Here is a 24,736-nt window from a genome sequence, read left to right as displayed (position 1 = left end):
CCAAAGGTGGTACCTATACTCCATGTATTACTAAATTCTCCCCACAAAAATCCTCCTTGTTTTATGAAGCAACTGGACAGCATGGTCAATAGTCACTGTAAATGATACTTTGTTTGCTTTTTAGTTTACTCAAAAATTCTTATTTGTTTTTCTAAGTTTATTCAAATGTTTGCATCTGTTGTTCAGGTCATATATTTTCATGTATCTTAAGAATATATATTTCTAGAGATGAAAAATTTACTTTTATTTTCTTGTTTACCAAAATCTGAATCAAATTATGTCACTACTTGTCTCATAGAATGGAAATCACATAAATAGAAGTGTGTGTTAAATCTAAGACAACTAGAACCAACCATAAAAATAATACCAGGTCAACCCAAAGTAAGCTCGGATCAGCCTTAAACTCACTTCATTGGCCTCTTGGTTACAGCTCATATAATACAATCTGTATGAACAATTTCTGCTGTAAAGTTACCTCATAAAGAAATATATCATCTACAGAGTCCTTTCATACACCCAATTATAGGAACAATTCAGCAGAGTTATAACTACCAGGATCTATGTTCTATCATTTCCTCCTTGGTTCTACTTATTAAAGACACTGAAGTGGAAATGTTGAAGTGGAAAGAAAATAATGGCAGAATTTAGTTAACACAGAAAACAGTTATGTAATCACTCAATCAGGGATAACTTTAGTTGTTCGGTTTGCAGCTTCATTTATGATAGGTGATTTACCCAAAGAAAAACTCTAAGCAGGACTTCTATACACAAATATGAATATATTTTCAATATCTCACTGGCATATTTGCACAAAATTGTTCACGATTCATTCAAAAGTATTGGTTGGCAATTTAATTTAAATTCAATCATCATAATACTTTGATAACTAAGATTTTTGGTGGCAAGTGGCAGAGAGAAAAATAAGAATAACAATTAATAAAATATACGGTTTATTAATAATTAATAAAAATATATTGTTGGGGGAAAGTAGTTCAATTGTGAAAGATGTGACCCCTTGTAACCTTATACCAAGGTCAGAACTATTGTTACTAAATTTGTTTTCCCACACAGAGTGTAAATGATCATACTGATTTTGAAAAGAAATCCTATGTGTCACAATAAAAAGGCCTAGAAAAGGATCAAGTAGAGCAATAAATGTTAATGTTCAAATGCAAGCTTTTCTGCAGCCAAGACTCATCATTCAGAATGGCGGGAAATGAGAAGCATGTTATGCCTACTAGTGTGTTGATTCAAATATTTAATGCATTCACTGCAACTGGGCAAATACATTCAACACCAGTGTATAGTAAAGCTAATGTAATTTTCTTTTCAGTTGCTGGTTCTCAGTGGACTTTATTCTCTGTCAATCACTAGAAACTTCAAATATGGTCCAATAACCACAATGAATCTTGAGTGCATTCTAGTGTGTTTTCTAAATTATAACTGGTTTCATCTCTCATGCTTGCCCTTTAGTGAACTAAGGAGAAACAATTGCGTTATTTATGTGGATTCATAAAAACATAATTTTTTCTGTAAGTCCTTAGTTTCCATAAATCTGTTGCTGAGGTTCAGTTATTTTCTTCTCCTAAGTGGGAGAACAGTTTCAAGCCTTAGGTTCATGTAATTTTTCCATTACATTCCTGGCTCATGTAATTTCTCCCATTACATTCCTGGCTCTGCCTACTGTTAGAATTAAATGCCTCGTTGTGATGAAGGTCTAGAGGCCATACAGTTCAGAACAGATAAAGTATGGTAGCAAGTGAAAGGTAGAACTCTAGTCTTCCCAGGGATAAATTGCCTGGAGGTCCCGCTGATTTGTAATATATCATCATATATAGAAGGAGAAAAATGTCTGGAGATTTATTGGTTCACACGAAAACCTCTGGTGAGGCAAAGGTGTAATGACGCTTCTGACTACTCTAGAAGTATTGCACATAGAGGGATAAGTACAGACTTGTGTCAGACAGACCTCGATATAAATTCTGACTCAGCTGAGTGATTTTAGGACAAGTTTATCACCTTTATGAACTGTAACCTGCTTACCTATAAAATGGGAATAGTCATTTCATAGAGTTGTGAGAATTACAAAGAAGAGGGATATAAAGCAAAGTACCTGGCATAGTAGATGCTCAATAAACACCTTTCAAACATTTAAAGCAAAAAACACTCTCAGTTTAGTTTCTTATGTAGTATCTTCTTGTTGTATCACAGTGACAATTATTTTATTAGATTACCAAAGCTCTCAAGTAAAACCTGGACAAAATTTTAGGAAAAGAAAGGATGACGTATTGTTTATTGTGACTTATTTTGTTAAATATCAGTAAAACAAACATTCATCAAAGGCCTTCTACTACATGCTAAACATGAATTTAATAGTTCCATTAACAACTAAATTCATCAGTCAGAACATCAACATCCACTGGACTCCAAGCTCTCTGACAGAAGGGACCATGTCTGCCTGATTAACCCTTGAATACTCAGTGTCTAGCATAGGGCATGGCTCATAAGAGGTACTCAGAAAATACTTGCAATGTGAAGAAATGTATCAGGCAATGGCCACTTTCCTATCAGTTCATCTTTATATCAAACTTACTGGATTTCTTTTTTGCATTTTTAAAATGTACTTTAATTTTTTTTTTGCATTTTAAAAATATTTTTTATTGTGATATAATTGATGTATAACTGAGTAAGTTAAGGTATACAATGTATTTTTAAAAGAACTTTATTTTTTAATAGCAATTTCAGGTTCATAGGAAAATTGAGAGTCTGGTACAAAGATTTCCCATTTGTCCCCTCCCCTCCCCCGCCACATGTAGCCTCACTAGAGTGGTGCATTCCTTAGAAGTGGTGAACCTACACTGACACCTCATTATCACCCAAAGTCCACTGTCGACCTTAGGCTTCACTCTTGGTGTTGTACTTTCTATGGGTTTGTTAAAATGTATAATGACATAGGTTCATCATTATAGTATCCTATTGAGTATTTTCCCTACCCTACAAATCTTTTTGTGATCTGCTTAGTCATTTCTTCCTCCCTCCAACCCCTGGCAACCACTGGTCTTTTTACTGTCTTTATAGCTTATAGTTTTGCCTTTTCCAGAATGTTATGTAATTGGAATCACACAGTATGTAGCCTTTTCGGATTGGCTTCTTTCGTTTACATGCGTTTAAGGTAATATGCATTTAAGGTTCCTCCATGTCTTTTTCATGGCTCGATATCTCATTTCTTTTTAGTGCTGAATAAAATTCCATTGTCTCTATATATCGAGTTTATTTACCCTTCACCTACTAAGGGACATCTTGGTTGCTTCCAAGTTTGGCAATTGTGAATAAAGCTGTTATAAACATCTGTGTGCAGGTTTTTTGTGCACATAAGTTTTCAGCTCTTTCGAGTAAATACCAAGGGGTGCAATTGCTGAATCATATGGTAAAAGTATGTTTAGTTTTGTAAGAAACCGCCACACTGTCTTCAAAATTGGCTGTACCATTTTGCATTTCCACCAGCAATGAATGAGAATTCTTCCTCTTCAGATTTAGTAACATCTATACATTTTCATGTATCTGGAACTTATTTTCTTCTAACAGTTTCTATAAGCAGAAGCTTTAGAGCAAGGTGACAAACCCCACTGAGCTGTCTTTTCTTTTTGAGCTGAACTATAGGGACTGACAGCATTGTGACAAGATCCTGGGAGCTTCTTATTTTATATATTTCTGAAAACTATACCTAAATTTTTATAAAATAAACCTTACTGAAATAGGAATAATGTGTTCTGTGTTGGAGGCCATCCTTCATCTTCAAGTTCTTAGAGTGTAAACTTGGAATCAACGAAATTTTAAAAAAATTCTGGTGTTGTACTCAGGCTGCCTTAAAATTCAGAGCTGGAAAATTATTTGACTATTTAAAGAATTGTCTTCAAGAAAGTTTAGAAATTACCTACATCAATTAATACATCTTGCAAGTGAGGAAATTGTGTCCTAAAGAGCTCTATGGTCCCCAAGAAGGGAGAAAAGTAAAAGGGAAATTCCCCAGAATCTAGACATTTAAGAGTGGAGAAGTTCCAGAGGTATGCTAGAACTAGCTCATATGGGTTTGAGAGGGCCAGCTAAGCATATTTCTTCCCAACTCTTCATTCAGTGACATCGCATCGGTAGCTTGAAATCATCCATAAGGGCAGTATTTTTACCATGAAAGTAAGCTACACCACTATAAACTAGAATTTTTTAGGAAGCTGGTTGTTAAATATTTCGCAGCACACCACTGCTCAATTCACAGAGTTGAACCTGATATTTCATGGGCATACTCTAAGCACCAGCTCTGTGTGTGTGTGTGTGTGTGTGTGTGTGTGTGTGTGTGTGCACGTAATGTTAAAAATATCAAAGGAAAAGTATCAGAATGGTTTTGCTTGACAAATTTAATTTGTTAACTTAACATTCAAATGTTTATTTACTTCCAAGGATTTAGGAACATATTGATAGGAAAAATCACTTTATTATTGTTTTATTATTTTAATATAGAAAAATAAATATGGATAAGGTGCAGATTACAAGCATGTCTACTGAAAATGTGTATTCATATTTAAAATAAATAAAAAGTATGTGTGATACAATTAAATACTTTTTCATAGAAAATATTTTATCACCTTCCATTGTATTTTGGACACTTATTAAGATGAAAGTGGATTTTTTTTTTTTTTTGCAGTGTATTTAATAACAAGATCAATTTGGTCAGCATTCCAGCATATTATAAAGCATTTCCGCATTTCCCAGCTACTGCTACTGTGGTACATTAACTCTGTTCAGAATTCAGTTTCAATCAAATAAATGGAATCAGTTGCAATGTCCCCATACCAGTCTTGCCAGCTGGAACGGTACGTTTTAAAGTAAGAAGTTAATGGCTATTTAGAATTCTACCAGCCTATCTGTCCTTAGCACAATTGCATACATATATCAGAATAATTTTTTAAAAAGTTATTACATGTAAGTCTTTCAAAGAGAGCCTTTTAAAATTATATTTCAGATTCTGCAGGTCACGTATCTTTCAGGCAGTGGAGAGAGGAATTTTTTTTTGTTGTTGTTGTTTTTGAATAATTGTTAACTCAAAGTAAATGAAGCTGTAGATGGAATGAGGCTCCCAGAGGAGCACCTGACTCACTGTAGCTAAGTTCAACAACCTCCTTTACTCTTTTTCTTTTTGAAATGTGATTCAACTGACAATATTAAAGGAGTGTATGTGCATACACTAAAAAACAAAATTGGAATTTTATATTTATGCATAAGGGTAGTATGGGGGTAATAAATGAGAACATTTGCTCTCTTGGCATGTTTTAAAGCTCTTCAGTTCATTTCTGGGCATTCTGACATGTAGAAGAAAACCTATAAAGGAATTCAGAGTAAGAGGCTATTAATTAAGAAAATAGCCTAAGATGGAGAATTCTAGGAAAAATGACAGGACAAACTTTAAAGGCATTAATAAATTCTGTTTGAATTACTTTAACATGTTCAAGCTGAATACTTGAATCAAGTAGAAAGTGTTTGTTAGTGTATGTTGCATGCATATTATTGCATAATGGGCTTGGCATTTTCTTTGATATAGAAAGTGAGACTTGGCATATTGGGACAATAGATTTGTCAGTTGGGAACTGGAATTACCTGATTTTGACAAGTTTGTTGTTAGGTACAACATAGTCTCTTTCTATAGGGAAAATTACTTGGAATGCTATCATACCATTTTTAGGGAACAGATTCTGAGAAGAATAATTATCACCATCAAACCCCTGTAGGGCAAAAGACCCTGAGAAAAGTTTGGATTTTTACCCCATTTAAGGTCTTAGTAAGATGAATTAGTATGGAGGGCCAGAAAATTTCTTTTCATCTTTTTTCTCTTTTTGAGAGAAGAATGCATTTTGATCTTGGATTGGGTGGGGGTCTGTGGGTTAGACCATGGACTATGAAATCCAGACCCTGGGTTTGCATCCCACCTCCAGTCTTCACCAAATATGGGAATTCGAGTTAGTTGTGGAGCCCCTCTATGTGTGAAGTTCTTAAAGAGTTTCTGATACATAATAAGCACTCAGCAAATGTTCACTGGTATTATTAGTAGAAACGGCTGGCCCAGTCAGCCTAAGACGCTAATAAGCTTTAGAGATTCAGCACCTGCTGGGAGAAGAGCAGCAGACAGACTCCAAGAGCAGAGCCAGCTGGCTCAGCAGTGAGAGCCCTCTGCAAGTTGACGCTTTTGCTTTGCTCCTTCTTCTGCACAGATCTGCTTAGTGGCTAAGAAGAAAACCTCTTAAACTCCTGAGGTTGTGTCTTGGATGAAGCAACCTTTCTCAAGCCATCATTCAGGCTGTAATTAAGCAGATTCAAGATTTGAGCCTCTCTTAGGTAACTCAATTTATGGGATTAAGTATGTAACTCAATAGGCAGGTAAAAGATGTGACATACCAGTGTTTAGTCACTTATAATTCTAACTGCTTGAGATGATTATGCAGTTTGAAATGTCACGGGATGTGGGAAGCAGTGTGTGAGTCAGTGAAGATTCAGGTCCTCTTGCTCTTTCATTTGGAAAACCTCCTTGGTTTATCCTCCCACTGTAGGACCTCTTGAACCTGTTTTTGCAATCATCCTGGAGGAGTGGTAGTAGGCTAGAATTCTAGATATTGATACAGCTATTAAACATCATGCTGCTGTTTAGCATTCTTTACACCCAGACCCTGTGCTAGGCACTAGTGACACAAAGATAGTTAAATAAGCCTCTAGTTCTTAGGAGCCTGAGTGTGCTTGTGTAGGGAAATAGTAAACAGATGATTCCAATGCAAAGTGGTAGTGTTATAGTCAAGGCACAGACAAAGCATCACTAGACACAGTGAAGAGACCAGCCCTGCCTGGGACAGTTGGGGCATTTTTATTGAGGAGGGCACTGGGGCCAATCCTCAAGGATTAGTAGAATTTTTCCCATGGACAAAGCCATGTATGGAAGCACATGGGGGAAGAGTTTCAGAAACTGAAGGGCATTCTATTCAAAGGAAACAGTTTTCACAAAATACATTTGGTATTTAGGTTACTGTGTTCCACAAAGGTTTTATAAGTAGTCCTGAAAAATATGCATATGTAATCTGCAATGCCCTGAACTGGCTATGAATATCTCTTTCTGCCTTGAAGGAATACAGACTAGAGAGTAGATAGCTATGAAAGGTGACTGTGATGTAACATAAGTACTCTAACAATCAGTAGAAATTAAGGATCCACCAAGCAGAGTCTCAGGATCCAGGGGGGATTCATGGTAAATGTGGTGCTCAATCCAGAGGGGCTTAGAGAATGAGTGGAATCCCCCAGGACAGAGGAAGGGGTGTGAGTGAAGGCATGAAGTCAAATTGCATGCACTGCAATGAACAGGAAAACAGGTGGGAGTGGAGAACAGTATATGAGCAGAGAAGTGCAGAGGGGGGACTAGGGAGAGAATAGGATAATGCTTAGCTTCATATGATATGCAGGAATAGTGAGGAAGATGGATTGACAAAGGCCAATACTGGAGGCAGGGAGGTATTAATTTATCTTAAGCTTTTGACAAGATATGATAGAGGCCTGAGTTGAGTTGGGACGGTAATAGCAGAGATGGAAAATTGATTTAGAATCAAGATATTGTAAAGGGCAGTCTAGCCAGACCTAGTAACCAATTAACAAGGAGAAGTTAGGGAGAGGGATGGAGGACCTCTAAGTTTCTTCCTTGGCCAACTAAGTTCTATTTACCATTCAAGGAACAGAGGATGGGCAGATACTTATGGAGCAGGTTAAAGAGCTTATACATAGACAGGTGGGTTTTGGGTGCCTATGCGACATCTTAGTGAAGGATCCATGAAGAAGTGAAGACATGGGAACTAGGGAGAAGTGTTCATATTTACTAAAATCATAAGTGGGCAAGATTTCCTAGGTCAAAGGTCCTTGTTCAGCATAACACCAGTGATTACATTGTGCCAAAGTATAGACACCCTCAAGGTTGTATTAGTAAGAGGTGTACAACATAATGATTTGATATACGTGTATACTGCAAAACGATCACCACAATAAGTTAACCTCCATCATCATTTCTTTTTATTATTATTTGCTATAACCTGACCAAATATTAGGAAGCCCTATACTAGCGGAACCATGGTAAAAGACAGAAGATAACTGGGAATGACCCTCAAGGAGCATTCATTTTTAAGGGGTGCAGAGAAAAGGAGCCAGCAATAGCAGCTAAAGAGGAGCAGAAAGACAGAATAGAATCAAGAGCTTTTCTAAGGAAATATAGCCCATAGGTTCATCCACAGCAGAGAGACCCAGAAGTAAATCATGGTCTTTGTATTTGGTGCTTTTATCAAAAGTTACTTATCAAGTGGTAGAAATTCAGTGACAGTGGCTAGAAAAGTTACTAGAGAAAATGGGAGCACTAAACATCGCTTCCATTCAAGGGTATCCGTTGGCTGTGAATGAAAAGCGAGACTAAGTACCCTAGCTACTTAGAATGAGACAAACGTCAAAAGAGGTTTTGTTTTGTTTTTCGGTTATGCACTGAGGTGTGGCCTAATCCAAAATCCTTAGTTAGATTTCAAACTCCCCAAAGATGTTATCATATTTCCTACAGCCCTGGGCATAGTCCAGTTGCTAATTCAGTACATAAACGTTTACACGTTGATGTTTGTCACAGAATTATTCAAATATTAATTGTATTTGCACTCATTTAAAATGTCATTTCAATAAATTTGCAAATATGTATATACATATTTCATAAGAGGAGAAAGCAGGTTTGTGGTTAACAGTGATGAACCTATTAAAAAATATTGTGATTCAATTATCCTCTTTCTCTGGAGGTTTCCTTTTTATCTAGACTTATTTTAAAATGTGACGAGATATTTTGTGCCCACTTTTTCTGCACAATGGTCTTTTCCCTACATTCATCTTTTAAATAACATTTTCTTCACCACAGTGCTTGAATCATATGTTTTCCTTCTGTTGTCTTTTCAACTTTTTTTTTGGTAGGATAAGTGGTGCTTGGAGTTGGGTCTCATTATTTTCAAATACTAAGCAAACATACTAATTAGGCTTAAGCAGTAAATCAACTCTTTTTGGGCAATGACTTGTTGATCAAAAGTACCACCCTGCCATGGCTGTTAAATAGAAAGGCGTATGTTGGGGTATAGAGGGTAAAGCACACCCCCTCCAACACAATAGTCCATGTTTAATCTATGCTAGAATGTCTTAAACTCAAAGAAAGTATTAGAGCTGATTACAGATCATAGCAAATGGACTCTATTTTCAACTCTCATTTTTAATTTAAAGTTGTACCAAATCTAGTAGGATTTCCACACTTTTACATGAAGATACCATATGGGCATGATAAAAAAGAGACCTTTAAATAGGAAAATATGCCCTTTAAAATAATGAAAACAATAGAACAATTCGATGAAGTGATTAAACACGTATCAGAAGCCTCCCTTTTGTAGAAGTTTGAACATAGTCATTGGTCTGCAGTGTATTCTGTTTGCATTTTTCTGAAGTGAAAAGGGGATTGACATTAGAAGATGTTTAGATCTTAAAAAAAAAAGACTGATTATCTCAGCTAAATTCCATTTCATGCCAAGCTTTCTCAACAGCGTGCAACAAGTGAAGTTCCATGTCTGGGAGTTAACTATGTGTGTACATGAGATGTACATCTTCTACATTAGCTCATTATTTTAAGAATGCTTTCTATAGCCATGCTACCCTGAACAAACCCAATCCCATCTGATCTCAAATGCTATGTAGGGTCGGGCCTGGTTAGTACTTGGATGGGAAACCACCTAGGAAGACCAGGTGCTATTAAATATATATATTAAAGAATATATATATATTCTTTAATATATATATTTAATATATATATTCTTTATACACACACACACACACACACACACACACACACACACACACACACATATAAAGAATGCTGTGACAAATGGTTTTATTTTCCCCAGCTAACTTCCAGTTATTATTACTTGTACCATCTAGCCTAACCTGATTCAATAGTGTGTTTTTCAGACTTACACAATTTGTCACTTTTCTGCAGGGACAAGAAATGTGATTTTATTAATTCTATTACCTTGTTTTAAATCAGATACTTGAAAAACATATTTCAAACTAGCCCTGTGCAATAGAACCAGAAAGCTGTCAGTTAAAGTCATGTTTCAATTTTAATATAAAACCTCAAATTTCACAGATCTTATAATATCTGAGCTGTGAATATTTGCTTCAGGCATCAGCTTGGCATTTAAAAAAAAATCTTTAAAACCACATGGACATTTCACTTTGCCAGAATATCTACTTCTCATACTTCTCATATAATGCTTAAAAATATCAAACTTTAACTAAAATATCTAATTTTGTCACATTCCAGTAGTCAGAACTCTTTTTTTGTTTAGTGAGTTCATTTTTCCTTCTTTCCATTCTAGGCTAGAACATACTTGTCACTCATTTTGTATCAATTGGTTCATTGATTAAGGTAGTCTAGAAAATGCATTCTAAGCACAAAAACCATTTTTCTCTTAGAATTTTTGCTTAAGATTTTCACTCTGGGAAATTAAAGAGTGATGGTAGGTAAGGACCAAAGAAAGTGGTGGTGGGTGAAAAGAAAGGTGTTCAATTAGCAGGTGAGAGAGTTAATAAAATTTAAAGTGTGGCAATAGTGTTTCTTCTGATGAGACAGATACATGTTTTGTTTTGGAAATACTCTGTATTTTATATTTACACATTTTTGTCATTATTAGCTATTTTTGTCCATAATATTCATGATTAATGTCTGTTTAATGCCCCCCCCCCCCCATAATTTACAAAGTTTCCTCAGGTAAACGCCTTGAGATCCAAAGGCATGTATTTATTTCCCTGACACTTCTCAAAGACTTGAATATGTTCAAACCAATAATTCTTTGAGCCTTTAGGTATCTTCAATACACTATCACACCCACAAACACAGAACTATTACACTTGGTACTTTTCAGTAGAGGCTTTAAGAAAGAGGTACAGGGCTTGGCATCAGATCCAGTTTTGTTCCCCCAAAAGTAAAATCATTTCCAAATAAAGTAAGGGAAGATATTTCTAAGAAGTTTCTGAGTCACTTTTAGAGTGTGTCTACAGCTGAAGGACCCATAACTTTCTGTTGTCTTTCCAAGGGAACTTTCCACTTAGGAAATGCTTAACTGATGATGGCATCAGCCAAGAATGTCCTGGACTCACCAGCCAGAGTAACCCATTAAAGGGATGAGCATGGGAAGTGTTCAGGGACCTCACTGTTTCCTCTCTCCAGGATTAATCTAGCCTCTTAATCTTTTCAACACTTTAATCACCCAGGGACTTGCACATTATATTACATGATATTCAAGTTTTCAAATAATGAGTTTCCTAGTATTTGTAACCCTATAATAAATCAATGTTCTACTCCCAAAAAACACCCCTAGTGAAATGATACCTCCTATTTTAAAAAGTTAAAATAAATATCTTAATTTTTTAAATACTTATTTAGAGGAAGTTGGATTTGACCATTTGTTGCCACATAGTGAAGGAGTAATGTAGTAAATATAATATAAGGATGTAAATCAATTTCCTTTCATTCAACTCATTAATCATGTGGTCTAATGTGACCACACGGCATCATTCACATTTTAAATTTGTATTATGGTGGTAAAGGTTAATCCTGGGAGATTTTATTTATTTTTGATCGCTAAATGGAAAACTAAAATAAAATTTAATATGTGTTCTTTAAATTCATTGTGGTAGAGAAAATATGCAAATTCATGTGAGATACGAAATGAGATGAAATGTAGTTTGTGCATATGAGAATCCAGAAGCATTAGGCTCTTTGCTCTAACTCTAGCAAATTTTTTAAAAGTTTGCTTTTTGAAGAATTCAGAGTCTAAGAGTCTCCCCTGCCAATAGTTTTGACTGGAACATACTGTACTACCAGGCTTACCTACTCCTTGATTGAAAACAAGAGATTCTCAACCATTTTCATGGGAACAGGAAACCATTAATTAGTTATCTATGTTAAAATCAATTAAAACTAAACAGTTAAAAATAATCACTTTATTCAACAATTATCTGTTAAATGCTCACTTGGTGCCAGGCATCATGCTAGGAGGTAAAAAGACAATGGGGACACATTATAGTCATATCTCCTGTTCTAATGTATCTTACAGTTGTAAAGATCATGTTAGTCTGAACAGTCAAGTGATATTTGAAAAAAAAAAAAAAAACTAACTGAAGACCTTGTCTCTTTAAAATGCATATACAAGATTTTAACCAAACAAATATAAGATTTTTTTCCTGTATCTTTTGTCTATAAATGTTTATTTTTTTCTTTTAACTACACATATTCATGTCAACAGAGAAAAGTATCGGTTATGTAGCCAAACTGTCTTTATTTTCCTTTTCCTGTTTACTTATAGATTGAAGAAAGAAGTGAGAATTTTTTCTGTTGTCTTAACACACTCCTCATTACCATTTGCAAATTTAAGTTAGTCCAAAATAAGAAAACAATCTTTCCACTTCTACCAGAAAAGCTGACTCTGTAAAGACTGAGTCAGTACTTTCAGCACCCTCTGGGAAGCCAGGTGCTTGTTCACATCCGCCAGCTGACACTTGTAGTGGTCTTAGCAGTCTGCACACTCATCCTGCAAAGATTTCCACTCAGTTTTGAAAACTGTTAGTGTTTGTCATTGGGAAGATGGTTCCGTTTTCAAATTTGGAGTTTCACAAATTCTGAGTGAAATCCCATCCCACTATTAAATAGGACTATTTAAACAAAATGAATGTATTATTTTAAAGTATGTTTTCATTTTCATTGACTAATTCATACTATTTTCCCTGACTTATAAACATAGGAAATCTTAAGGACTAGTTATCTAACCAGATTGGTCTTTACTTTTCTTGTTTACTCACAGATTGAGAAAATAAGATCTTAGACTATAGAATAATAACGAAGAGTCTTAGATTCCTTAGAAATGGAAGAAAACTAGGTAGGGTCCTTTACAGGATATATAGACTGTTATAAAATATCATTTTTAATACATAGAAAATAAGTTATGGCACATATGTTTTCCACAAAATGGTCAAAAGATACCCAGAGTAGTATTTGTCATTCATTTTTTAGTTAAAACAATTCTTTATAAGGTTAGAAATTTTCAAATAGCTCCCCCTCTCATAAAGATGTGCATTGTGTGCACATAGCATTTGTGTTTAGTATCTAATTGATTGGTGGGAATGATGAAGAATTGAGTCATACTGAAACATTTTTTCTTCATTCAATACAGTAGTATTTGCATACATCTAAGGAATAATAGCATGAACGTGTTTGAAATTTATTCCTATTACAGTTAATAAGTGGTATATATAAATGAATGGGATGACTTCTTATAAGAACAGCAGTTCTAAAGGCCTGAGTTTGGTACAGAAAATATAAGGGGATTTCTCAATCTTGAGTAATATATGGATCCTTTTAAAAGAAAAACAATTACTGGACCCCTAGAACTGACAAATTATTTTTGTAATGCACATTTGCAACATAATAAACATGTTAAACTTGTACATATGCAAACCTGGTTATAAATTCCTTACACTCATAGCCCTTGAACAACCATAAAATCAAAACAAATTAACGATCAAATATAGGCTACAGAATCAATTAAAATCAAATTAACAAAACTAATTTAATGTGGCAAAGCATGTTGTTTGGCTGAAATTAAATTACCACTCAAAATATGAAAATAGTATCGACTGCTATGGCAACAGGGCTTTAGATTTTAGCATGCCTATATATTTCAAGTTCCAGGTGATAGTTTTCTGTAAGAACACAGTAAAGACTTTTTTTCTGCGGATTTACTTGGTACAAATAAATTATTTACTTATTAAGTTCACCCTAATAGTTCTCTTTAGTATGACTTGCAGCTGTTGCAAAAGGGGTTACATCAATTTTTATATATTGTCATCTGAATAAAAATCAGCAAATCAAATCCATTCCTATAAAGAATTTGCAAATTATTAAAAATATGTCCAAGCACACCCCCACCCCCACTCCCAATGACCATGGACACAAGTTTGAAACTAGTGTCCTAGAAGATAGTAAAATTTGTTCTAAACCTGAACTAATATGAAAGGGTAGTCTGTAATAATAGCACAAAGACTTGAAATTTAGAGTTATATTATAAATTATTTAAAGGCACAGTTCTATTTTCTACATAATATTTTGCAGTTTCACTACTAACCCGTATTGTTCTTTTGTGCACATTAGAAAAGGGTGCCCATCCTAGCAGTCACTGCTCCAACCTGGTGCTCATGGCTTAGCCACAGGGACAGCCAGGATTTCAGCCCTGGCTTTGTGCCTTCATGCCATGACAATCTGCACAATTGTGCATGGCAGATCCGGTATATTAAAAAGTTAAGGAAGCAAGTTTCCTCTCCTTTATTTCATTTTCCAAAGAAAGAAATCCTGACTCTCATATTGATTCATTAGCTAAGTTAAACCTTTTTGTAATGTCATATTTACTTTAGTTAACTGAAGCAAATGCACTGGGAGATAGTCTATGCAGTTTTTCTCTGGAAATTATTCCTTTTTATTTGAGATCTTAAATAAATCTTAATCTTAAATAAAAGACACCATCTACACATGAGTTCCATTTTCATTCATTTCACTTAATTTCATGCCATTCTTCTCATTTTTTTTCCATTTGACATAATTGACCAAGTAGGCAAACCCTAATTTTAAATCCACCAAAATCTTCTTTATTAGATTTATTAATTGAAAAAGCTATTTCCCTGATATATGCGATGTTGTGATTTGTAAAATATATATATTGAGTCATTCAGATGACTGAAATATATTTCTCATATATATTTGGTCTTCATCCATGGTTCCTGGCTCACAGCTCCTAAAACTCTTGGAATTTCCTGCAATAAGAGCTATAAAGGTTTCTTTTGTTATATTAATGAGATGACTTTTGGAAAGCCATAGATAACCTAAGGAGGGGGACTGGTTACCAGAAGTCCAATCTCCTGGGAGGGGAGAGAAGCTGGAGATTGAATCATTTAACAACCAGCGATTTAATCAGGCTTGCCTGTGTAATGAAGCCTTTATAAAAACTCAAAAGGATGGAGTTTCAAGAGCTTCCAGATTGGTGAACAGGTGAAGATTTGGGGAGAATGGAAATTTTGAAGAGAGCTCGGAAGCTCCACGACTCTTTTCACATAATTTGCTCTCTGCATCTCTTCTGTTGATTTCCTTCCATTTTTTAAAATCATATGTTTTTAAAATAAACCAGAATACCAGTAAGTAAAATGTTACTCTGAGTTCTGTGAGCAGCTCTAGTAAATTAATCAAACTCGAGAAGGGTGTCGTGGGAACCTCTGGTTTATAAACAGTTGATTAGAAGTACAGATGACAACCTGGAGCTTGGACTGTTGTCTAAAGTTGGGGAAGGGGACGGTTTTGTAGGATTGAGCCCTTAACTTGAGAATCTGATGCTATCTCTGGGTAAATAGTCTCAAAATTAAATTGTAGCATTACAGTTGAATTGTAGGCTACTCAGCTGTGTCCTAGCAGCACTAGTTAGTATAGGGGAACCCCTATCCCCATATTAGAACTGGTGATCAGAAACACTAAGTTACTATATGACTGGGACTAAAAAGAAATATTTTTACTATGTTCTATGTTATTGTTTTTCACCAGCAATATAAGGATTCCCCCTCCCCCCTTTGCTCTTAGTTTAAATGAAGTGTTTTTTTATATAGCTAGAGCATTTCAAATAGGAATACATCATGGAAAATTATGTAAGACATATCTTAAATATTACTCACTGAACTTTTAAATGCTATTTACAGGTTATTTCTCAATGTACAAATCCTTGAGAAGTCCACTTGTGTTCCTGTTACCAGGATTCCAATGCTTTGAGTCCATCTGCCTGTGTGCACTGACCCAAAGAAATGCAGGAGCAGGAGATTGCAGTACAGAAAGAAAAATCGTTTAATATTGAACTGGCTAATCCAGAGACTCTCTGATGGACTGTAGTTTACAAATTATATAGGGCAAAATCACAAGACACCATGGGTTAGGGGTTTGGGGTTGTGGTGGGAGATGATTGGTCAAGTTGAAGTAATAAATCATTTCTTCAGGCCTTGAGGACAGTTCTGAGGTCTGCTCTGACATTCCTCTGCCTGGTTTTATGAGAAAGTAACCAAGGGGTTATTCCACCTTAGAGCTCAAGAGCTGAAACATAAATTAAGTCAAAATTTTATCTTTACCCTTCCAGAGGTCCAGCCCTTGTGACTGTTAGTCAGGTCCAGGCTACTGTCTTCTGCTGTCTCAAGAGTTGCTGATTACTAATTATGGGGGCAGTGGAGTGGGGAAGGCTAGGTCTCTGAGTTGGAGAGTGAGTTTGTGTGTGTGTGTGTGTGTGTGTGTGTGTGTGTGTGTGTGTGTGTGTGTGAGAGAGAGAGAGAGAGAGAGAGAGAGAGAGAGGATTTCTAGAACTAGGATTTAAAGCAAAAGTCATAGGACTCTTGGTTTCATTCCCATCTTGTTCTAGCTCAGAGAGAAGGAAGAAAGAGAAATTTATCAAGAACCTGTGGCAGGGAACTCTGAGATGACACCTTGAGGTAGGTAGCAATTAGAAAGCTTAGGAGGATTTAGGGTTTCAAGAACCTGACTGTATTTTAGTATTTATTGTTGTTGTTATTTAATATTTAAAATCTTCGACAGGTATATTCGTAACAAAAGCACAATATATAGAAGATAGAGCAATGAAAGTATTCCATTATGTGTATATAAGAGAGAAAAAGAGAGAAGCCATTCCATTTTGCTTGTGTGCATGCACATACCTAAGCATTCTGCAGAGCAGCTTTGTATCTGAGTATCAGGGTCTGATTTATGGAAACAGATAATTGCCGTATGTGATTGTGAGCTTATATAGTAAATCCTCTTAGCATCATTCCCAGCAGAATTATGCAGAGACAATTTTACTGAGTGTATTATGGCCATTTATCACAGAGTAAATCTTTTCCGGGTTCCTGCAGAAGGAATGGAGTGCTAGGAGCTGCTTTCTACCTAGAGTTAAAACTTTGAGTGTATCCCTAATACCTCAATTTGCATGCATAATGACTTCCTCTAGGCAAGCTGATAAATGACAGCATGCTCGAGGCAGGTACTTTTATGTGCTACCTTCCTGATGTTTGCATACGTTCATTCAAGCTGCCTTAAGGTGATCTAAGCATATCAAAGCAAAAGTTACGGAGAGTGATCCTCAAAGCTCTAACAACCAGTGAAATCTTAAATGGATAATTTCTGAAATTCTAGAGTGCAAACCAACCCCATGCTTCATCCCTGTCATCTCCTATGTGATAGATCATTTTGGAGGAGAAATAAACTGGGGAACGGATGAGGAGAGACATATTTCTGCTCTCTCTCCTTCCCCCTCAGCCACGGGAAGCTGATAGAAGTACCCTTAGCACAATTTATCACTCACACTATTTTCAGGGACATTGCTGGAAGTCACTCACAAAACACTAAAATTTTTTTCTTCCAACTAGGAACATAGAAGCTTCCCATTCCTGTCATTCTCCTGGGAGAGACTAGAGGAATTAAAGAATGGAAATTAATGAATTCCTTAAATATTTTGGAGTCTCTACTGTGTTTTGTACACATACTTGGAGGCTAGTGGTGCTGTGTCTTCCCATCCTTATCTCCCACATTCTGCATCTGGGATGATCCTGGTTTCACTGCAAGTCTCCTGTTCCGTGATAACTTTAGGGTTGAGAATCTAGACCTCTCGTGCACCTACTGTTAATGATAAAGTTTATGATTGTTCCTTCACTACTAAATATTTTTTCCACCCAATATATTTAGCCTCTAGTGATGAAACCATTTTCAAATCAATGCTCACTCTAGTAAAAAAGTGTTTGGCATTTTTAAATGTTTGGCAAGCTATTTTCTAAACAGGCCCACAAAGATTCTAGGGTTGCCCTTAGAATGTTCAGAAGAATATTTTCATCAAACATGTCCACTATTAGCTAGTCTTTTCTTTTGGAGGGAAGAGAAAAGCTCAGTTTGGTAATATCAATTCATGGGAGATTAATTTAATGAAAAGCACAGCACAGCCATAGCAGGACAGACACGTCATGGCAGTCTGACATCAATCACTGTCTACACATCTTCGTGGTGACAGTTCTTTCCCATCCATTGCCGCTTCAGTAGTAAGGTGTTTGTGACTCTTCTCTCTGGTGTTCTGCTTCTGGCCATCTCCACTTCTTCCTGGAGGGAGGTAGAGTAGTAAATTCTTATTTCTCTCCCATTATCAACTGACTGTTTATTTCAAAATTTTCCTTTTAAATCTCAAGTGAAAGAATGTGTTTGTCCTAACAAATGGGTATTGACTCTGGTGGGGCTAGGCTTTTGTACCAAGTCATCACCTAGATTTCTGGTCAACCTAAGGATTGGCAGTCAGGTGCCCCTTCTTTGTCCAGTTCATTAGATCTGGAGGTTTAAAACATGGAACAGAACATGAGCCCTTGTACCAAGTACTGCTTAGGGCTGCTTCCTCCAGCAGGGTACGTGGGCAAGGCCAGTGTCATCAGAGAGTACATTAGATGTGGCAAGTACCATGACTGACCCTTCCAGTATAATGTCAGGCCATAAGAGGATTATTTACATAGACAACATATAATTAACTTGTGTTTCTAATTCAGTTTCTAAGACTATTTCTAATGTTTGCATATAGATTTATAATATTGAGGATATGACTGTTTTTCACAAAAATTTGAAATAAAAATTCTTCTACATAAGTCTTTAATCTAGTATTTTACTTTTCATGAGCTTAGATTCTGGTGGCACATGGATAATAATAAGAAAAATAGTAATAACAATTGACAAGAACTGAAAGATGTGTTTAGCCTTTAGGGAATATTAGCTAAGGCTGGATAGTGGCCAGTAGAAAAATGTAAAAAGAGGACTCTATCAATTGGGCAGGCAGAGTAACAGAGAAACAGAAAATAATGATTTTGGGTGGCGCCCTGATGATAGAAAAAGGGGACCATGTAGCTCTCAAAAAGAAAAATTATTCAGTAGACATAGTAATTACCTTAGTGCCTATTCTTTTATGAAATATATAGCCAGCTGGAAACTCAACTGGCAATTAGAGAGGGGAAAAAAGAAATATTTGTGTTTAACTGTATCATTTTTGGAGACAAATATTTACAGTGCTCAGCAATGAATATTCCTTATGAACTATGCACCCCCCCCCCCATATTTAGTTTAGCTATGTTTAGGCAACACGAATGAAACAGTTTACATGTGTTATGAGGATATCTGAACTGTGGACTGAAAAGGAAAGGCTGTCAGCCTGTTATTTTGCTTACGTATTACTTGTTTAATGTCAGGAATCCTGGTTTCAAGTTATCTCATTGTCTTCTCATCTCCCTGCATCCATCACCCAGGTGGGTTGCATGAAATGCACAGATTCTTTGTATTGTGCATCTTGGCTGGTAACTAGGAACACACTGATCAGAATCTGTGTGTGGATCAAATGCCTCACATTTACAAAAGCCAGATCCACCTTGGATTAGCGTTGGTTTAATGTATAAGAATTGTATTTAATAACTTTAATTTTTAATGTGCTTATTTAAAGACATTTATTTTTTCTCATTGTATTCAGCAGTATATGAGGTGCCATGACAACTGAGGTGCAATGGTTAGGTAACAAAGGCGTAGAGAATGTGAACAGACTTCATCTGTGTTCTTATGACAGTGAGATGACTTTATTCCATTGTAGTCCAAACCACATGGATTATGTAATAAACACATATTTACAGAATGCCATTACATACTTTCTGCTTTGATTAGTAAATCCATGATAGATTCCTAGATAGCATTTTTTAGCCTCCAGGAGCTTTTGATCAAATTGTGGAGAAAGGCAATCATAAAAATCACAATTAGCACGGCAATGAATGTTTATTGCATGTTGGATGCTTCACACGTATTTTTAATGTACAATGTATTATAAATTATTATTTCATTTTCACAAAGAAATTGAGTCAGTGAGGTTATATGACGAGCTTAAGTAAACAGATATAGGATTCAAATTCAGGTTATCTGAGTTTAAATCCACATTCTACTATATTATGTTAAATAAATAAAATGATAAAATAATAAATAAGACTTATATAGGTAATCACTCTAGAAATTTAGAGAAAGATCAACACAAAAGGCTACTAGTTCTATAATTGCTTGATAGCCTTTATAGGAGATAGTGCAAGAATACTTATATACACATACATGATGATCATACACATATACATATAAACACATGCATATGCAGATATACATATGAGCAATAATATACACATACATATACATTATATGTATATATTATATATTATATATATAATAGAGAGAAAAACCAAAATTAAACTACTGGGAATGTATAGTCTAAGAAGAAATATAGGACATAGCATGAAGCAAAGTTGCATTTATTGGAACTGACACATACACAAGTACTGAATCTCACCCACTATAACCGCATGCATTGCCATCAGATCGAAGAGGCTGCCATAGGCACCCTCTCTTTGTCGCCATTGCTATTCCATGGCAGAGCTGTTCCATAGGATAATAAATGTAAGTGCATGCATTAGGTTGACATATAAGGGTAGAAAGTTTTTTTTTCTTGTTTTGCTCAGGAAGGAAACCTCAGACAGCAGTTACATCTTGTGCTTGGCGGTCTCAAAGAAAAGTACAAGAGTAGTACAAGGGTTGACTAATCTCTGCAGACTGGGAGGTTTGTCACCAAAAGCAGCAGAAAAACAGAAGGAAGATTTGGATTTCTTTCCTTGTGTTGAAGCAACAGTATTTCTCCAATGCATTGAATCAAGACTCTATAAACTTTGTTTAGAATACATTGTTTTTCCATTGCCAGTATGGTTTTATTCATTTATTCATATTATTTTTACGTATTACATAATATTATATTATTTATGTTACATTTATGTTAATTCTTACTCATTTACCATGGATTCTTTTATATATTCATTCATTCAACAAATATTTATGAAAGTCTACCTTGAGTGCAAGATAATGGTGTATATTTCACTGATAGTACTCACCTTATTGCTAATGTTTATTCTGACATTCCTGAAGGGAATTCTTTCTTGATAAGATAACCATTCAAATGTCAAGGGTTCTACTGTGCTTTTAATAACATACACTTTTGAGATTTTAAAACCACAAATCAAAAAGAAAATAAAAAATTTTATTCTTAATATAATTTCTCACTCTGCCTTTGAGTACTCAAAAATATCAATCGACATGGTGATAAGAAAGATTGCCTATTCTTTTCCTGGAAATGGGAATTTTGTTATAATAGTCTGGCTATTTACGTAGCCTTTAGTGTCTTTAGTGATGATGCAAAACCAGTGATGATGCAAAACCAGCAGCTTCTGATTGTTTCTTTGGTGTGTGCGTGTGTGTGTGTGTGTGTGTGTGTGTGTGTGTATTTGAGCAATGCTGGTATTATAAATTCATAGCTTCCTAAATTGACTCCTTTAAATAGAAAAATAAATTTTAATAAAAGTTTGATATTTTGTTAATAATCAATTTCAAAGCATCAAACATAGGGATCAATACAGTACAGAGTGTGGGGTTGCCGTATGACGGCCTAGGTTCAGAAATCAGTACTCAAGTAAGAGAGAACAGAAGGGGGAAAAATTGCATTCTGTGTTTCTGGAAATTGTCAGTTGTAACTGGTCATACCTATTTGGAGTATTTAAGCATCAAGGAAGCTAGAAACCTGGAAATTGCTGTTCTGAAGTTGAGTTCAAAATGACGGCTATTTCCAGAGTATAAGAGCAAAGTCGTTCAATGCCCACCACTCTAGTCTTGATAAAAGTAGTCATTTTGTTTGTTTCTTCTCCTACGATAGAAGCACTTAGCTAAACTCCAGCGATAGAAAAAGGCGTAGTTGAAATTATGGTCATGTATAAAAATACCCCGTCTATAAAATTACATGTTTTATAACTCTCAAGTTAAATCACCTATGGTAGTGAGTTTTGGAAAATAGAGGGTGGGATAGATGTCATACCCTAACTTCTATAACTGAAGTAAATTATAAGTTTTATATAAATTCGGAGAGGTTAGGAAATAAGCTGTTAACACATAAATGAAGTACTACCAAGGAAAATATTTCGATTAGCAAGCAGTCGAAAATCAGGACTATTTTGCAGTCGACTGAAAAATAAACGGTCTGAATGAATAGTTCTTGCAGAATAGTAGCATAGAAGGAAGCTGAGAGATCACCCCTCAATCCCATTCTATGGTTGAGGAAATTGTGACAGCAGAAATCATGAGACTGAATCAAGGGTTGATGCTAGTCTTCAATGCAAGGCCAGAACAACTTGTCAGTTTCTTTCTACTAATGACATTGTCTTTTTAAGTTAGAACTTATTATTATAAGTTAGAACTCAGTAGATATGAGATTAAAGGCAGGTATAAAGCATGAAAATTTAGAATTTTTCCTTAAACTTTACATAAATTTTCTCTATAAAAAAAATACTTCCTTTGAAAAAATCAGCAATATCTTCCCATGACTTGAATGTGAAAGGCAGAAAGGTCTTTTGTGAGGTAAATCTTACATATGCAAGGCCAAGATTAGGAAGGTTATGATATATCCTGAGCAAATAGTTTCCCAGAATACTGGTATAAAAAATAGCAAAGATGTATTTTGGGAATTTATTCCAACTTGACTTTACACACAAGTCATGAAGGCAGTGAGAAAAAGCTCCGTTTGGTCTTAATTTATAGTCTGGTACCCTTAACAGGCTGACAGATGCTGCTCAGAATCAATCCGGAACAAATTACATGTCAGACGGGGTCAAATGCTAAATCACAGCACTTCTCCTTGAAGGATTTTGGTAGGAGAGAGGCTGGTGTGTTGACCCGTAAGATCTCAGGACTTTCATCAATTGCACTGGTCTGCCCAGAGTGACCTTCCTCGACTGGAACCAGCATCTCAGGATGAGTAAGAGAGTCAACTTTGGAGATCATGGCTGCCAGCTCAGCCTTCACCTAAGCCTTGGATTCAAAAAAACATTTGAGTCCATTAACCATTAACTCAGGCAAGCTAAATGAGTTAAACTGAGCACTACTAAATCCACAGCGGCCCTCCCAAGTTCCCTGCTGCATCAGCTAGTCGTGATATTTTTAATTTGCACCATCTCGCAAGATGTGAGCTTTACAAAAATGAAACTCATTCTCTTGTTTGCAGAAACAAAAATCTAGAGACTACATGCAAGAGAGGAATATTATCTTGTAAAAGTTATTTTTATGGATTTTGAATAAACTAGCAATCATGTACAAAATCACATATTTTTAATGAGTAAGGTGATGGAGAGTAAGGAAATATAACAAATGAAAGGATTTCATCAGGACATTGAGGATATGTTGGGTTCTAATTTTCTATGAAATTAATTGTATTTCATGTTGATACACTGTTCTGAAATTTAGATGGAATAAGATACCAATATTAATTTTGTATTTATTGTTATTATTCTTACCTACCAATATATATATATATTAATAAAGTGAGGAATTGTTAAGTTGTCTGAGAATATACATAAATCTGGCAGACAGCACTGACCAAGGCCTTATTGGGCCTTATGTTTATAATATTCTAGTACTAATTTATAAGAACACCAAAAAAATTTAAAGCATTGTCTCTGCCATCCAAGAGCTAATAATTATAGGGAAAGATAAGACATAGACAAGAAGAGTAGAGTAATAATTAGAAGCAGAATTGATTAAATACAGAATGAAGACATAGGATATAAATGTTAAAGCACATCTTCAGGGAAAAGAAGGATAACAGGAGTTGGATTTTCTAAGGGAGATAGGAAGTGGAGAAGCAAGAGTATTTGGGGCAAAAAGGAAGAAATCATGTAAGAACGGAATAGCTATGTTAATTTTGTATCGGCTGAGGTTCTTTGGATGATAGAAACCATCCTTTCTTTGTTTTCCTTTGTTAATATCTATTGTTCCCAATTCCCCTGTTCTCATTTCCTCTTAAATCACCTGGGTTCACATTTTTGTCTTCTTACTTCACTAATATTGCTTTTTCTGAGACCACTAACACCTTTTGTCCTATTGAATCTAAAGGTCAGTTCTTACATCTTGTCTTTTTAGACATGTCTGCACTGTAGGACAACCCCCATCCCAGCCACCCCCGTCTTCCATTGGCAAACTTTATTCACATACCTGGCTTCTAGGACAACCCCTTCGCCTGGGTTCCATCCAAAGTCACTGATAACTTCCTCCCAGTCTCCTTCTGCAGCCCTCGTTCTGTCCCTGACCTTTAATATTGGACTGTCTCAGAGCTAAGTGTTTGGTCCTCTCTTCCTCACCTGCACCAACTCCCTCGGTGATTTCATCTGGACTCTTGATTTTAAATACCATGATATGCAGAGATAAATTCTAAATTTATTTTCCGAGCCCAGACCATTCTCCCAAACTCTGTACTTACATATTAACTACTTTTTGATGTTTCTACCTAAATGCCCAACATATGTCCAAAACTGAACTCCTCATTTCCACCCATTAAAACTTGCTCTATCCTCAGCCTTTACATCCCAGTGGATGGCTACTCCATATTCCTGGTTTTAGCCTAAAAAACCTTGGAAGCATTCTTGACTCTTTTTTTTTCTC

General features: G+C 35.6%; 1 protein-coding gene and 1 pseudogene across 6 annotated transcripts in view; both read left to right on the top strand.

Annotated features, from left to right (window-relative positions):
* The window catches only part of PHACTR1 (phosphatase and actin regulator 1), a 537,206-nt gene that overhangs the window by 82,803 nt on the left and 429,667 nt on the right, over window positions 1–24,736 (top strand). The gene's annotated exons all lie outside the window — the stretch shown is intronic.
* Window positions 9,725–9,843, top strand: LOC118605423 (annotated as a pseudogene).

The sequence above is a fragment of the Rousettus aegyptiacus genome, unplaced genomic scaffold (genome assembly GCF_014176215.1).
Source record: "Rousettus aegyptiacus isolate mRouAeg1 unplaced genomic scaffold, mRouAeg1.p scaffold_m13_p_1, whole genome shotgun sequence".
Lineage (NCBI taxonomy): Eukaryota > Metazoa > Chordata > Mammalia > Chiroptera > Pteropodidae > Rousettus > Rousettus aegyptiacus.
The sequence above is the reverse complement of the archived record's forward strand: the minus strand, read 5'-3'. Positions and strand labels throughout refer to the sequence as shown.